Source organism: Stegostoma tigrinum, chromosome 3, assembly GCF_030684315.1.
Source record: "Stegostoma tigrinum isolate sSteTig4 chromosome 3, sSteTig4.hap1, whole genome shotgun sequence".
Classification (NCBI taxonomy): domain Eukaryota; kingdom Metazoa; phylum Chordata; class Chondrichthyes; order Orectolobiformes; family Stegostomatidae; genus Stegostoma; species Stegostoma tigrinum.
In genome coordinates this window covers 54,043,843-54,057,573 of record NC_081356.1, presented here as the reverse complement: position 1 = coordinate 54,057,573, position 13,731 = coordinate 54,043,843, and the positions used below count along the sequence as shown (strand labels likewise).

The 13,731-nt window shown below is 43.4% G+C and overlaps 1 protein-coding gene across 8 annotated transcripts in view; it reads right to left on the bottom strand.

The window, feature by feature from the left end:
* sema4d (sema domain, immunoglobulin domain (Ig), transmembrane domain (TM) and short cytoplasmic domain, (semaphorin) 4D) overlaps positions 1–13,731 on the bottom strand; it is a 243,197-nt gene that overhangs the window by 136,409 nt on the left and 93,057 nt on the right. Inside the window, exon 2 of one of the 8 annotated variants that reach the window (XM_059644599.1) lies at positions 6,846–6,927. The exons of the other annotated variants lie outside the window; for them this stretch is intronic. The gene's annotated coding sequence lies outside the window, so the exon portion shown is untranslated. The remainder of the gene's footprint in view (positions 1–6,845; positions 6,928–13,731) is intronic. 8 annotated transcript variants of the gene reach the window in all.

Here is a 13,731-nt window from a genome sequence, read left to right as displayed (position 1 = left end):
GTGTTCCGTTCTGGTCACCTCATTATAGGAAGGATATGGAAGCTTTAGAGAGGATACAGAGGGGATTTATCAGGATGCTGCCTGGACTGGAGGGCAGGTCTTGAGGAAAGGTTGAGGGAGCTGGGGCTTCTCTCACTGGAGCAAAGAAGGATGAGAGGTGACTTGATAGGGGAGTATAGCAGCAGCACCACCATCTGCAAATATCGCACCCACACCCCAGACAACTCATCATTCAGGCTTGGAAACATATTGCCATTACTGCAATGTCACTGGGTCAAAATCCTGGAACTTCCACCCTAATGGCACTGTGGTTATACCTATGGACTGCAGCAGTTCACCATCTTCTCAAGGGCAACTAGGAGTGGGCAAGTAAATGTCCATTCCATCATTGACACCCACCTTCCAAGAATGAAGAAAAAAATCCCAATTAACTATCAATGTTACCCTAAACCATCATTTTTCGTAGCTTCCTAAACTGACTGGCCTGCAATTCCTGGAGTGATCTTTCTAGCATTTTGGAAACAAAGATGTGACATTTACAATTCTTCAATCACCTGTTAGCACAAGAGTCTAAAAGAAGATTGCACTCAACACACTATTTTTATAAAATGGCTGTGCTGTTGGTTATCGTATTATGAGGAGGTATTGCCCTGAAGCAAGGGCTTGTAAACAGGCACATTTTATTCCAAATATAACCAAGGTTTTATGCCACTCAATAATATAGAACATAGAACACTACAGCGCAGGATAGGCCCTTTGGCCCTCGATGTTGCGCTGACCTGTGAAACCAAACTGAAGCCCATCTAACCTACACTATTCCATTATTATCCACGTTTCCATTTAAATGCCCTTAAACTTGGCAAGTCTACTACTGTTGCAGGCACGACATTCCATGTCCTTACTACTCTGAGTAAAAAACCTACCTCTGACATCTGTCCGATATCTACCACCCCTCAATTTAAAGCTATGTCCCCTCATGCTAGCCATCTCTATCCAAGGAAAAAGGCTCTCGCTGTCCACCCTATCTAATCCTCTGATCATCTTGTATGTCTCTATTAGGTCACCTCTTAACCTCCTTCTCTCTAACAAAAACAGCCTCAAGTCCCTCAGCCTTTCCTCATAAGTCCCTCCATACTAACCCTACCCTAACCCTATCACAGGCAATATCCTGGTAAATCTCCTCTACACCCTTTCCAATGCTTCCACATCTTTCCTATAATGCGGCGACCAGAACTGTATGCAATGAGTTTTGTACAGCTGCAACATGACTTCATGGCTCCAAAACTCAATCCTTCTACCAATAAAACCTAACACACTGTACACCTTCTTAACAACCCTATCAACCTGGGTGGCAATTTTCAGAGATCTGTGTACATTGTACTAATTGAAGAGATCCTGTGTAACTGTCACAGGAATGTTACATGCTGCATATTCTGTAAATGTATTACTTCCCTGCAGTGTCATGGGGAAATTCGCCTCTCTGCAAACATGAAACACTTGAAAACAAAATGCTGGAAATAGATGGAACAGCCTGGGAAGTGTGACACACACATTGCTCAAGCTCTAAATTCAAACACCCAAGTACAAGCCAGATACAATGACAGTAATGAAGAAATGACCACATTTCTACTGAGAAAACAGAAGTATGCAACACGGTTGTTAAAAAGGGATGATTCAATTTGATTAAATTCACAGAATACTTTGGAAGCTTTGACACTTTTAAATTGGCTTTCCCCTGTGACAAAAAAGAGATAATTGAGTAATGTATTTGAGTAGTTTAAAAATTTCCTGTAGCAGTCCAACTATAATATCAAATTAAATGTAAGAAATGTAGCTTCCTTCTTTAACTGGCGCAGACATTTTGACGAGAAGTAGACTATTTGGCTCTTCAAGCTGCTGTACCATTTGATCATGAAATGTGAGGCTGGATGAACACAGCAGGCCAAGCAGCATCTCAGGAGCACAAAAGCTGACGTTTCGGGCCTAGACCCTTCATCAGAGAGGGGGATGGGGAGAGGGAACTGGAATAAATAGGGAGAGAGGGGGAGGCGGACCGAAGATGGAGAGTAAAGAAGATAGGTGGAGAGAGTGTAGGTGGGGAGGTAGGGAGGGGATAGGTCAGTCCAGGGAAGACGGACAGGTCAAGGAGGTGGGATGAGGTTAGTAGGTAGCTGGGGGTGCGGCTTGGGGTGGGAGGAAGGGATGGGTGAGAGGAAGAACCGGTTAGGGAGGCAGAGACAGGTTGGACTGGTTTTGGGATGCAGTGGGTGGGGGGGGGCGAAGAGCTGGGCTGGTTGTGTGGTGCAGTGCGGGGAGGGGATGAACTGGGCTGGTTTAGGGCTGCAGTAGGGGAAGGGGAGATTTTGAAACTGGTGAAGTCCACATTGATACCATATGGCTGCAGGGTTCACCAGTTTCAAAATCTCCCCTTCCCCTACTGCATCCCTAAACCAGCCCAGTTCATCCCCTCCCCCCACTGCACCACACAACCAGCCCAGCTCTTCCCCCCCCCCCCACCCACTGCATCCCAAAACCAGTCCAACCTGTCTCTGCCTCCCTAACCGGTTCTTCCTCTCACCCATCCCTTCCTCCCACCTCAAGCCGCACCCCCAGCTACCTACTAACCTCATCCCACCTCCTTGACCTGTCCGTCTTCCCTGGACTGACCTATCCCCTCCCTACCTCCCCACCTACACTCTCTCCACCTATCTTCTTTACTCTCCATCTTTGGTCCGCCTCCCCCTCTCTCCCTATTTATTCCAGTTCCCTCCCCCCATCCCCCTCTCTGATGAAGGGTCTAGGCCCGAAACGTCAGCTTTTGTGCTCCTGAGATGCTGCTTGGCCTGCTGTGTTCATCCAGCCTCACATTTCATTATCTTGGAATCTCCAGCATCTGCAGTTCCCATTATCTCTGGTACCATTTGATCATGCTTATTTTGAGTTATAAACTTCACATTCCCAGCTAATTGTTCACAATGACTTTTGATTTCATTGCCCAAGAGAAAAACCTACCTCAGAGTTAAAAATGTTCAATGACCCCGTCTCTATCGCCTTCTAAGATACACAAGTTCGAAAGATGTCTTTTCATCTATGTCCTAAAAGGATGATCACTAATTTTTAAACACTGATTCCTATTTCTCGATTCAATGAAAAGAAGAACTTTGTTTCCACTTCAATCTTGTCAATGCTGCCTTCGATATTTGAAACCAGTCATGCTTCACTCCTCTCATTTCCACTGGAAGGAAACAGGGTCTGTCCAACCTTTTCTCATAAAACAACACATTCATTTCATCTTTTAATCTAGTAAACAAACAAACAAGTCTTCAAACTGTTGTCAACATGTTTATATCCTTCATTAGAGGACATGGCCAAAATTGTAGACAGTACTCCAGTTGTGATCCCACCAGCTCCCTGCAGAGCTGAAGCATAACGCTCGACATCCATACTCAATTCCTGTCATCATAACGGAAAAAGATAGCATTCTAATGGCCTTAATTATTTGCTGCAACTGCACATAAACCTTTTGCAACTCATGCATTAGGACACATTGTTCTGCAGCTCTGAATTCTGAAGTTGCTTCGTATTTAAGAAATACTCTTATTTTTCCTCATTCTGCTCCATCTGCCAGATTTTTGGATTTAACCAATCTACAATTTCTCCATCTGCAGATTCCTCTCTTCTATATGCCCTAAAATCTACTCAAAAACCCTGCAAACCTTGCTTAAGTTCACAGAGGAGAGCATCTGAAGTTTGTTACATAATTGCAAGGGTTGAAGCTCCTGCACCACATTATTCTCTGACCTCTTACTTGTTTCACTTGTGGTTATATCCTTCCTAAAGTCAGAATCAGACTGCTCAATCCTGAGGGATGTGACCACCTTCTGGAGCAACATGTCCAGCTATCTCTCTCCCCCGTCCCTAATGTGTCACAATGTACTCAACCTCATCTCTAATTCAACAGCCCTGAGCTGGAGCTCCTGTAGTTTTAGATTTACAATAGATGATTTATTTCTGGGGTCACAAGCACCCACTTTCTGAAATTGTAACATAATACTTGTCTCCCATTGCCTGTGTTTCTGTTCATTAAATGTAATTTACTAATTTAATCAGTTGTGTAAAAATAATTACTTTTATTAATCATAAATTACCATATCTAATAATTACAACTGAAAATTATACAGTCAGTTCTCAGGTTGCACCAGAACGCATTTGCAAGTTGATTTGCGTGCAAAGTGGAACATAACCGGATAATAAAAAGTACTTGTTATCAATACAGTAAATGTTCTTATGTCAGATGTTACAAATTACACTCTTATATGGGATTGCATTTGAAAGCTGAATGTCTGTAAAAGTTAAGTAATCTCAACATGAATAATTTCACTTGGCACTAAGTGCACAGTCAGGATGTTTAACTGCATCCTGCATCCAACTCCCGCAAATCAAAGCTAATGCACAATATTTCACATCTTAAACTTATTGAAACATGTTGCTTCACTAAGCTAGGTGCAAAAACTGTTAGGCATTGTGTTTTCCAATACTGATAGTCTCAACAAAAGAACACTCCAGTACAAAAACAGACCTTTCAGCCTACCAAGATTACAGCAACACATGCCTTTCTAAACAAAAAGCCTTTTACCTCTAAGCATCCATATCCCTCTATTCCCTGCCTACTTATGCATCTGTCAAGACACCCCTTAAACATTGCTATTATATCCACCTCCATCACCTCCTCTGGCAGCATACTGCAAGCACTTAACCACTCTCTGTCTGCGTAAAAAATAAACTTGCTTCTCCCGCCTGTTTCCCCTAGTAACTGACATTTTAATCCAAGGAAAAAGACTCCAATTATCCATTCCATCTATGCCTCTCAATTTTGTAAACTTCTCTTAGATCACTCTTCATCCTTCCATGTTCAAGTGGAAACAAACCAAGTTTGTCCAATCTCTCCTCAAAGCTAATACCCTCTAAATCAGGCAGCATGCCGTTTCTGGGTGGAGTTAGTGGAACCGAAAAAGATGTCTCCCTCACAGCGTTTGTGACAAAAGAATTGCATCGTTCCTTGGTGGCCTTTCAACAGAAGAATATTCAGAGATTTCACGAGTGGTAAGAATGTATCTTCTTTTACTTTATCTCACTTTTTCCAACAATTGGAAAATAGATTTTGGAAATAACGTCGAGCTGATGAAGTGTGAAAAGAATAATAATTCCAAGCAGTGGTGGGAGTTGGTCAGTGAGGTGGGAGAGAAGGCGGACAGGTCATGGAGGCGGGGATGAGTGGAGGAACTAGTCTTGGGATGAGGCTGACGGGTGGGGTGATTTTGAGGGTGGCCAAGTCCACATTGAGGCTATTGAGTTGGAAGCTCCCGAGGCGGAATATGAGGTGCTGCTCCTCCAGTTTCTGGGCGGTTTGGTTGTGACACTGGAAGAGGCCCAGGATGGACATGTCATTCAGGGAGTGGGAGGGGGAGTTGAAGTGATGCAATGATTTGGATATGAAAATAGAAGGTGTGGTTAGTAAGTTTCCCAATGATTGAAGGTGTAGTAGCCAGCCAAGAAGGTCACCTCAGAATACAATGGGACATTGACAAGGGCCAATAAACTGAGGAATGGCAGATGGTGTTGAGGTTAGACAAATGTGAGGTGCTACATTTTGGAAAGGCAAATCAGGGCAGCACGTATACACTGAAGGTTGTGGGGAGTGTTCATTAATAAAGAGACGCTGGAGTGCAGTTTCGTAGTTCCATCAAAGTACAGCCACCGGTAGAAAGGATATGAAGGAGACATTTGGTGTGCTCGCCTTTATCGGTCAGTGCATTGAGTATAGGAGTTGGGAGATCACTTAGCAGCCATGTAGGACGTTGGTTCGGCTGCTTTTGGAATACTGCAATCGATTTTGGTCTCCTTGCGAGAGGAAGGATGTCGGCGCAACATTGAGGGCCGAAGGGCCTGTTCTGCGCTGTATTGTTGTATGTATGTATGTATGTAAACCTTTCCTGTATCCTCTCCAAAGCCTCCACGTCTGTCTTCCAGTGTGGTGACCAGGACTGCATGCGACATTCCAAAGGTGGTCTAAATAAAGTTCCATCCAGCTGCAACTGGACTTGCCTATTTTTATACTCTATGCCCTGACCAATGAAGGCAAGCATTTCACACACATTCTCAACCACTTAACTATTTGTGTTGCCAATTTCAGGGATCTGTGGACCTGCGTGCCTACATCTTCTTGTATATTGATGTTATTAAGGATTCTGCTAGTTACTGTATACTTCCCTCCTGCATTAGATCTTGCAAAATGCATTGCCTCACATCTATCCAGATTAACCTCCATCTGTCATTTCTCCAAGTCTCTATCCTATCTGCATCCTGCTGTATCCTCTGGCAATCTTCCTCACTATCCGTAGTTCCCACAATTTTTGAGTCATCTGCAAATTATTAATCATTCTCCTCCAAATCGATCATATATAAGAAACAGGAGTCCCAGCACTGATCCCTGTGGAACACCACTGATCACAAATCTCCAGTTGGATAATCACATTTCCAATGCTATTTTCTATGTTCATTGACTAAGCCAGTTCTGCATAAATCTCACCACTTATTCCATGTGAATTCAACTTTGTATCAGCCTGCCATATTTAACTTGCTACCATCTATCTAAACAGTATCCACCCCCCTATTCTCAATCTTTGTGTTTTTTGAGGAAATTACAATCAAGTTTGTTGGACACAACGTTCCCTGCACACAGCCATGCTACTTATCTCTAATAAGTCCACATTTTTCCAAATGGGATTACATTTTATCCGAAGAAACTTCTCTAATAATTTCTCTACTATTGATGTAAGGCTCACCGGCCTGTAATTTCCTGGATTATCTCCTTTGCTCTTCTTAAAGGAACAACATTGGCTATTCTCCATTCCTCTGGGGCCTCTCCTGCAATGAAAGAGGATATAAAAGACTCACGTAAGGCTTCAGCAATTTCTTCACCCTCCTCCCTTGGCATTCCGGAATAGATTCCATCAGATCCTGGGGGCTTGTCTATCTTATTGTTTTCTAAAATCACCCTGCAATTTTTCTTTTTTTAATATAACTGACAACATACACCTCCCAAGACTCTCATTCTACCACGTCCTTCTGCTTTGTGAATACTGATGCAAAAAGCATTTATTCAGGATGTCACCCACTTCCATCAGTTCCACACAAATCCCCTCCTTTATCCTTGAGTAGACCTACCATTCCCCTATACACTCTCAAGCTTCCTACATAGAAAGCAATTTTCAATTTTTGTTAATCCTGTTTGCCAAAGACGTTTCATGACCCCTTTTAGCCCTCCAAATCCTTGTTGGGAGTTCTTTCCTGCTTTCTTTGGATCCTGCAAAGACTCTGTCTTTCATTTCCTAAACCTTACGTGCATTTTTTTAAAAAAAAGAGACAGTAAGACCTACAGATGCTGGAGTCAGAGATAATACAGTGCAGAGCTGGAAGAACACAGCAAGCCAGGCAGCATCAGAGGAGCAGGAGAGCTAATGTTTCAGGTCAGGACCCTACTTCAGAAATGAGGGAGGGGTAAGGGAGTTCAGTAATAAATATAGGAGAGGAGTGGTGGGGATTGGTCAGTGGGATGGATAGGGCACACAGTTGGGAGAGAAGATGGACTCTCTATTTCTAAGCTCCCTTCCCCATCCCCATTTCTGAAGAAGGGTCCTGACCAGAAACATCAGCTTTCCTGCTCCTCTGATGCTGCCTGGCCTGCTGTGTTCATCCAGCTCTACACTGTGAGATCTATGGGCTTTTTAAAACATTTTGACTAAGCTTTCAATTCCTTGTCATCCCAGGTTCTCAAATCTTGCCATCCTCATTTCTTAATTTTCATAGGAACATGCTGGTCCTGAACTCTGATCAACTGGCTGTTAAAAGATTCCCACATGACAGGTGTAGATTTACCCTGAAACAGCTACCTCATGTCTACATTGCCTGGTTCCTGCCAGTATTGTCATAATTAGATTTCTTCCAGTTTAGTACATTCACCCAAGGACTACTTTTATCCTTATCCATGAGTAATTTAAAATATACAGAATTTTGGTCACTATTCCCAAAATATACCTCTACCGAAACTTCAATCACCTGGCTGGCTCACTCTCCAATACCAGGTTTGTATGATCCTTTCCCAAGTTGGACTATTTCCTAAGCTGTCCGTCCCCACCACCAAAGATATTCTTCCCTCCCCACCCTTATCTGCTTTCCGGAGGGACCACTCTCTCCGTGACTCCCTTGTCCACTCCACACTCCCCTCCACAGATCCAGTACATTTCCCTGCAACCGCAGTAAGTGCTACACCTGCCCATACACCTCCCGCCTCACCCTCATTCCAGGCCCCAAGACTACTTTCCACATCAAGCAGATGTTCACCAGCACATCTATTAACGTGGTACACTGCATCTGCTGTTCCCGTTGTGGCCTCCTCCACATCGGGGAAACCAAATGGAGGCTTGGGGACTGCATTGCGGAACACCTACACTCCAGGCAGAGTTGTAACATTAAGTACTCCAAGGGCTGTCTGTATTCCAGGGTTAACTCACTTAAAAGCAAGCTATACATATAACACCCAGTTATGCTTCACTGTGAAACAATAAAACAAACCTTTAATTATGTAATTTTACATTTACACATTGCGGTCAAGTACTTAGTTCTGCATGCAACACAAATCAGATTATTTTCCAATAGGTCACCTACTAAACTCAGCAGTACCTGTGTTTTCTAATTACTGCACTGTATACCAGTCCCTTTGACCATGTGTACTCAGGTAATGTTAGTGCTCCATTCAAATTGTCTTGACACCACACATTGTTCCCATATGGCACGTACTTTACCTTTCAGAACTAATTATTTCAAATATATAAGCTACAAAGGGGGTCTCTGTGGTGCTGTGGTAGTGTTCCTAGATCTGGGCCAACAGCCCAGGTTTAAGGTCCACTTGCTTCAGGTGTGACATAATACATTTGAACAGATAAATATTAAAGAAGACTGCTAAAAGATCTATAAACTACACAGCCCTACATGGAGATAAAGAATGTCTTCAAAATGGTTTCAACACTGCAGTGAAGCAGAAAACAAGGAATTCAATTGGTTAGCTGAAAAATCATTAAAAAAAAGTCATTGCAAAGTACAGAATGTGACTGCAGTGTAATTTGTTTGATACAGTAAGACATGCAAAGGTTAATTGTGTTCATTATTTGGGGGTCAGATACTTTCCACAACTGAGAGTAGACCATCTCTTAGTTAATGTATCAAGACAAATTTTAAACTGGCCAAAACTTATGACTTAGTATAGGAATAAAACATGCATAGATATGAAATTCTGGGTCATAATTCATACCTTTTAGAAGATAACTTTAGCTTCAGGAATATCAAACAAGTGTTACGGTATAAGAAGTGGTCATTCAGGCCATCATGTCTAGACCGGCTCTCCAAGTCAGCATGCCAATTTCTTGCTTTCTCCCCAATATCCCCGCATGCTATTTCTAACTAAATAATCATCTAAGGCCCTCTCGAATGTCTCAGTTGAATCCCTGTATCCAACACATTTAGAAGGAAATGTATCCCAGACCACAACTATTCATTGTGAGAACATTTCTCATCCCGCATGTTCCTTTTTGAAAAAACTCTAAATCTTTGCCCTCGTTTATTTTCCATTTATAGCAGGAACTGTTTCGCCCCTACTTAGCCCCCTGTCCAGCCCATTCATGATTTTAAAAACTTTGATCGGATTTGTTTGCCTTCTTCTCTCAACAAAGTCCAAAATTGTTCAATTTATTCTCATAACTTAAGGTTCTCATCCCTGGAACCATTCATATATACACAATTTGTTCACAGCGTTTCTAAAATGCACTGACTTACATAACACTCCAGCTGAAGTCTAACAAGTGGCTCATACAAGTTTAATATCACCTTCTTGCTTCTGTACTGTGTGCCCTTATTAATAAACTAAGAACACAGCACATTTTAACTGCTCTCTCCATGTGTCCTGTCACTTTCAAATGATCTGTACACATCTACAGCTTGATCCCTCTACTCCTGCACCCACTTTAGACTTGTGCACCCAATTTTATATTATCTTTCAATGTTCTTCTTACCAAAATGCATTGCCTCACATTGAACCTTATCTGCCAACTATCTGCCCACTCTCCCAACCTGACAACATCCTTTTGGATTTCCACACTGTCCTCCTCACAGTTTATAATGCTTCTGTGTCATCTGCCAACATTGAAACAATCTCTGCACACCGAGATCTAGATCCCGAATATATATCAGGATAGTGCACGCGTAACAATAGCAATCCCTGGGGGAACTCCACTACAAACCTTCCTACAATCTGAAAAGAAAATCTATTTTACCTTATTAAATTAACTTTCATTCAGCCAATTTTGCATCCATGATGGGACTGTCCCATTTATGCAACGGCCTATAACTTTTCTCAAATCTGACGTGTGACACTGTACCAAATGGGGCGGCACAGTGGCTCAGTGGTTAGCACTGTAGCCTCACAGCACCAGCGACCCAGGTTCGATTCCAGCCTTCGGCAACTGTCTGGAGTTTGCACGTTCTCCCCGTGCCTGCATGGGTTTTCTCCGGATGCTCCGGTTTCCTCCCACAGTCCAAAGATGTGCAGGCTAGGGGGATTGGCCATGCTAAATTGCCTGTAGTGTTCAGGGGTGTGTGGGTTGTAGGAGAATGAGTCTGGGTGAGATGCTTGAAGGGGCGGTGTGGACTTGTTGGGCCAAAGGGCCTGTTTCCACACTGTAGGGAATCTAATCTAATCTAAATGCCTAAAACACCACATTAACAGCGCTAACTCATCAGGCCTCTGTTACCTGCTCAAAAAACTCCAAAAAATTAGTTAAGCACAGAACTTTCTAATCAATCCAATCATATGCACATGACAAGTAATTCAATCCAGAATAATAGTTTCTCTAAGTTCCCCTACCAATGAAGTTAAATTGACTTGACTGCAATTCCTGCTTTTATCAGTATGTTTCCTTGAACTTCTAGGTTGGAGGTTAAAATGTGGATATTTGATCAACAAACTGACAACATGTTAGATATAAACACAAATCAAACAAGCCTAAGATTACTGTGTTTAAGCAGTATCTGATGTCCATTTTAAGAACTGATTGTGGAAAATGAAATGAGAATCCTCTTGTGGGCTTCTGTGGATCCAGAAATATGGAACCTTCAAGGTTCATTAATTTCTTTAATGACCAACGCAGAAGTATGCTATAAACTTCTCGAAGTTCCTTTTGAGATGTTAATGGGATAACATCCCTTTAACTTTTATGCTCTGTATCTTCTTGCACAGGAATACGTGGAAACTGCCTTAAACATCCTGCCCGAATAGGATTGGGTGGGAAACGTTTGTAAAGGTGTGAGACTTCTGTAATTCTGTAAAGGTATGAAACTTCTGTTTCTACTGAAGTGGCCAGGTCAGTGACCTTAGTTCAAGCCAGACACTTTGGTGGCTTGAAATCGCATCCTGTCATTATCAGTCACTTCGTGAACAATCAGTGCTCTATCCTGTTCTATTTATGTTCCAAATGTAGTAATTTTTTTAATGTATCAGCCAATGCATAGAGTATAAAAAATGGGGACTGTCCGCTGTTCGGGGATAATCGCTTATGGAACTCAGCACTCTGTGCCAGGTTGAGTACAGTGATACTCCGCAGCTCATACTTGCTTAATAATAAAGGATTGTGTTTTTGTAGCCAGGTCAGTGTCTTGCTATTGCATCAAGTCTGTGAGGGTCTCCAAAAAATAAACTATACACTTGGCGCTGCGAGCAGCGTTCCAACATTTGTGGAGGTCCTACGTGGAGGACTGAATAACTGATTGTTCAGGTGTCGGCGGTGTGAGACGGACAGGCCCACAAGGTATGATTCACCTTGGTCTCTCTCAGTAACCTACCACCCGTGCGACCACTCATCCCTACATGGCTCTGTACTGATGGAACCCTGAGACGACTCACGAACTGGTGCACAGATAAATCCTAATGCCTGGAGGTTAGAGTACCCAGGGCTGTGATGAACAAATCCCGGGAGGTTAGAGACCCCGGTGGCTGGGGTTCGAGTCCCCAGGTAAGGGTTGGGAATTTGGAGGTTAGTGTCCTCCCAACTACAAGTATCAGGAATTTGGAGGTTAGCGTCCTTCAATACCGGGGTTCAAGTCCCTGGAACATAGGTAAAGGATAACTACAGTGTTTGTCTCAACCACCCTGCCTTAGACCGATTGTTAAGAGGGGAGATCCCCACACAAAGGTCAGGGCCCTGAAGTGGGTGTGGAGACCAAGGACACTGGAATAGTAAGCTGAAATAAGAGGTAAAAGTGTTAAAATGGGACAGACGTTGGATAAGTCGGGTGTCGGAACCCCTCTGCATCGGTTATGTTGAGATGACCTCGAAAATGAAGTATGGTTCAGACGTCTGTCAGCATGCCTAAACAAAAAAATTGGGAAATGAGAATTGGCCATTTGGCGAACGTGGGATGTGATCTATGTATTAAAACCGAGGAGGCAAAATGGACACTTAATGTGGGAAGCAAATGGAAAGGGTTCATGTAATCCGGGAGAAAAAAAGCTGAGGAGCTGACTGAGAAATCAAAACTGGCCAGTTGGGTGGATAATGCACGTAGGAGAGGGATTAGCGCCTGTGATAATGAGGGAAAACCAAAAACTTGGGATGTTTTAAAACTGCAGTGTGAGGATCGTGAAATGAATGAACAGGAAAAGGTTAAACAAGAATAGCTGGAAAGGGAAAGGTAAAACAGAGAACGGGGTTTAGAGCGGCAGGCTGAGTTGACGGGAAAAAAAATCAGAGGTACCTCCTGACATATCTGGCTTGCCAACATTGTTCCAAAGCAATGACACAGACGAGCAAGACGAGGACGACTGGGAAAGGCACCCCTCTACCCTACTGGGACCGCTACCCCCTCCACAACTCTACCCTTCTTTGGCCAACCTATACCTACAGGCATCCCACCACGACCATAAGCCCCAGCAATTGCCTGTATCCTTACCATCACCACCATACGCTGTCCAAGCCCAAACCAAACCTCCTGCCATAGAATCTCCAGGCCTTTCAGTAACCAGCCCACACTATTCTCTTGCTGAACCCGCTGCTTGTCCTTCTGCCAGGCATCTGACTCAGGGACCATTCACAGACCCTATCTCCTAAAAACTGAACAGACAAACAAGAAACGGGATATGGAACAGGCTGCTAATGGGCCAAAGCAGGCAGGGCATGATTCTTTTAAGACTCACAGGGGGGAGCCCGAAAAAACATAAGCCCCAAGTGCAGTTTTCTCGGCCCTCTAGTGCCTGTCTAGTGTTCCCTAGTGACTCTAAGTGGTGAAGAGTATGGCACTACCGATTCACAGGCGGAGCGTAACGAATCTGAGGACAGTGTTTGGGAGGGACCCTCGGATAACTGTCCCCTAAAGAACGACCCCCGAAAACAAATCATCGACAATTTCCTAATCACACGGTCCCTCGCCCAAACGCACCACAGGGGGGTCAAAATACTATGCAGGTCTACACCCCTTGGAAGCCGCAAGAGATGTGTTTAATTATGTCAAGGGCCCCGATTGAAAGACTAATCCTAACAACTTCATAGATAACATCCTGAGCACTATTCAAATGCACCAAGACACCCCCCAAGTCCTCTTTAGCCTGTGCTGTATGGCTCTTAC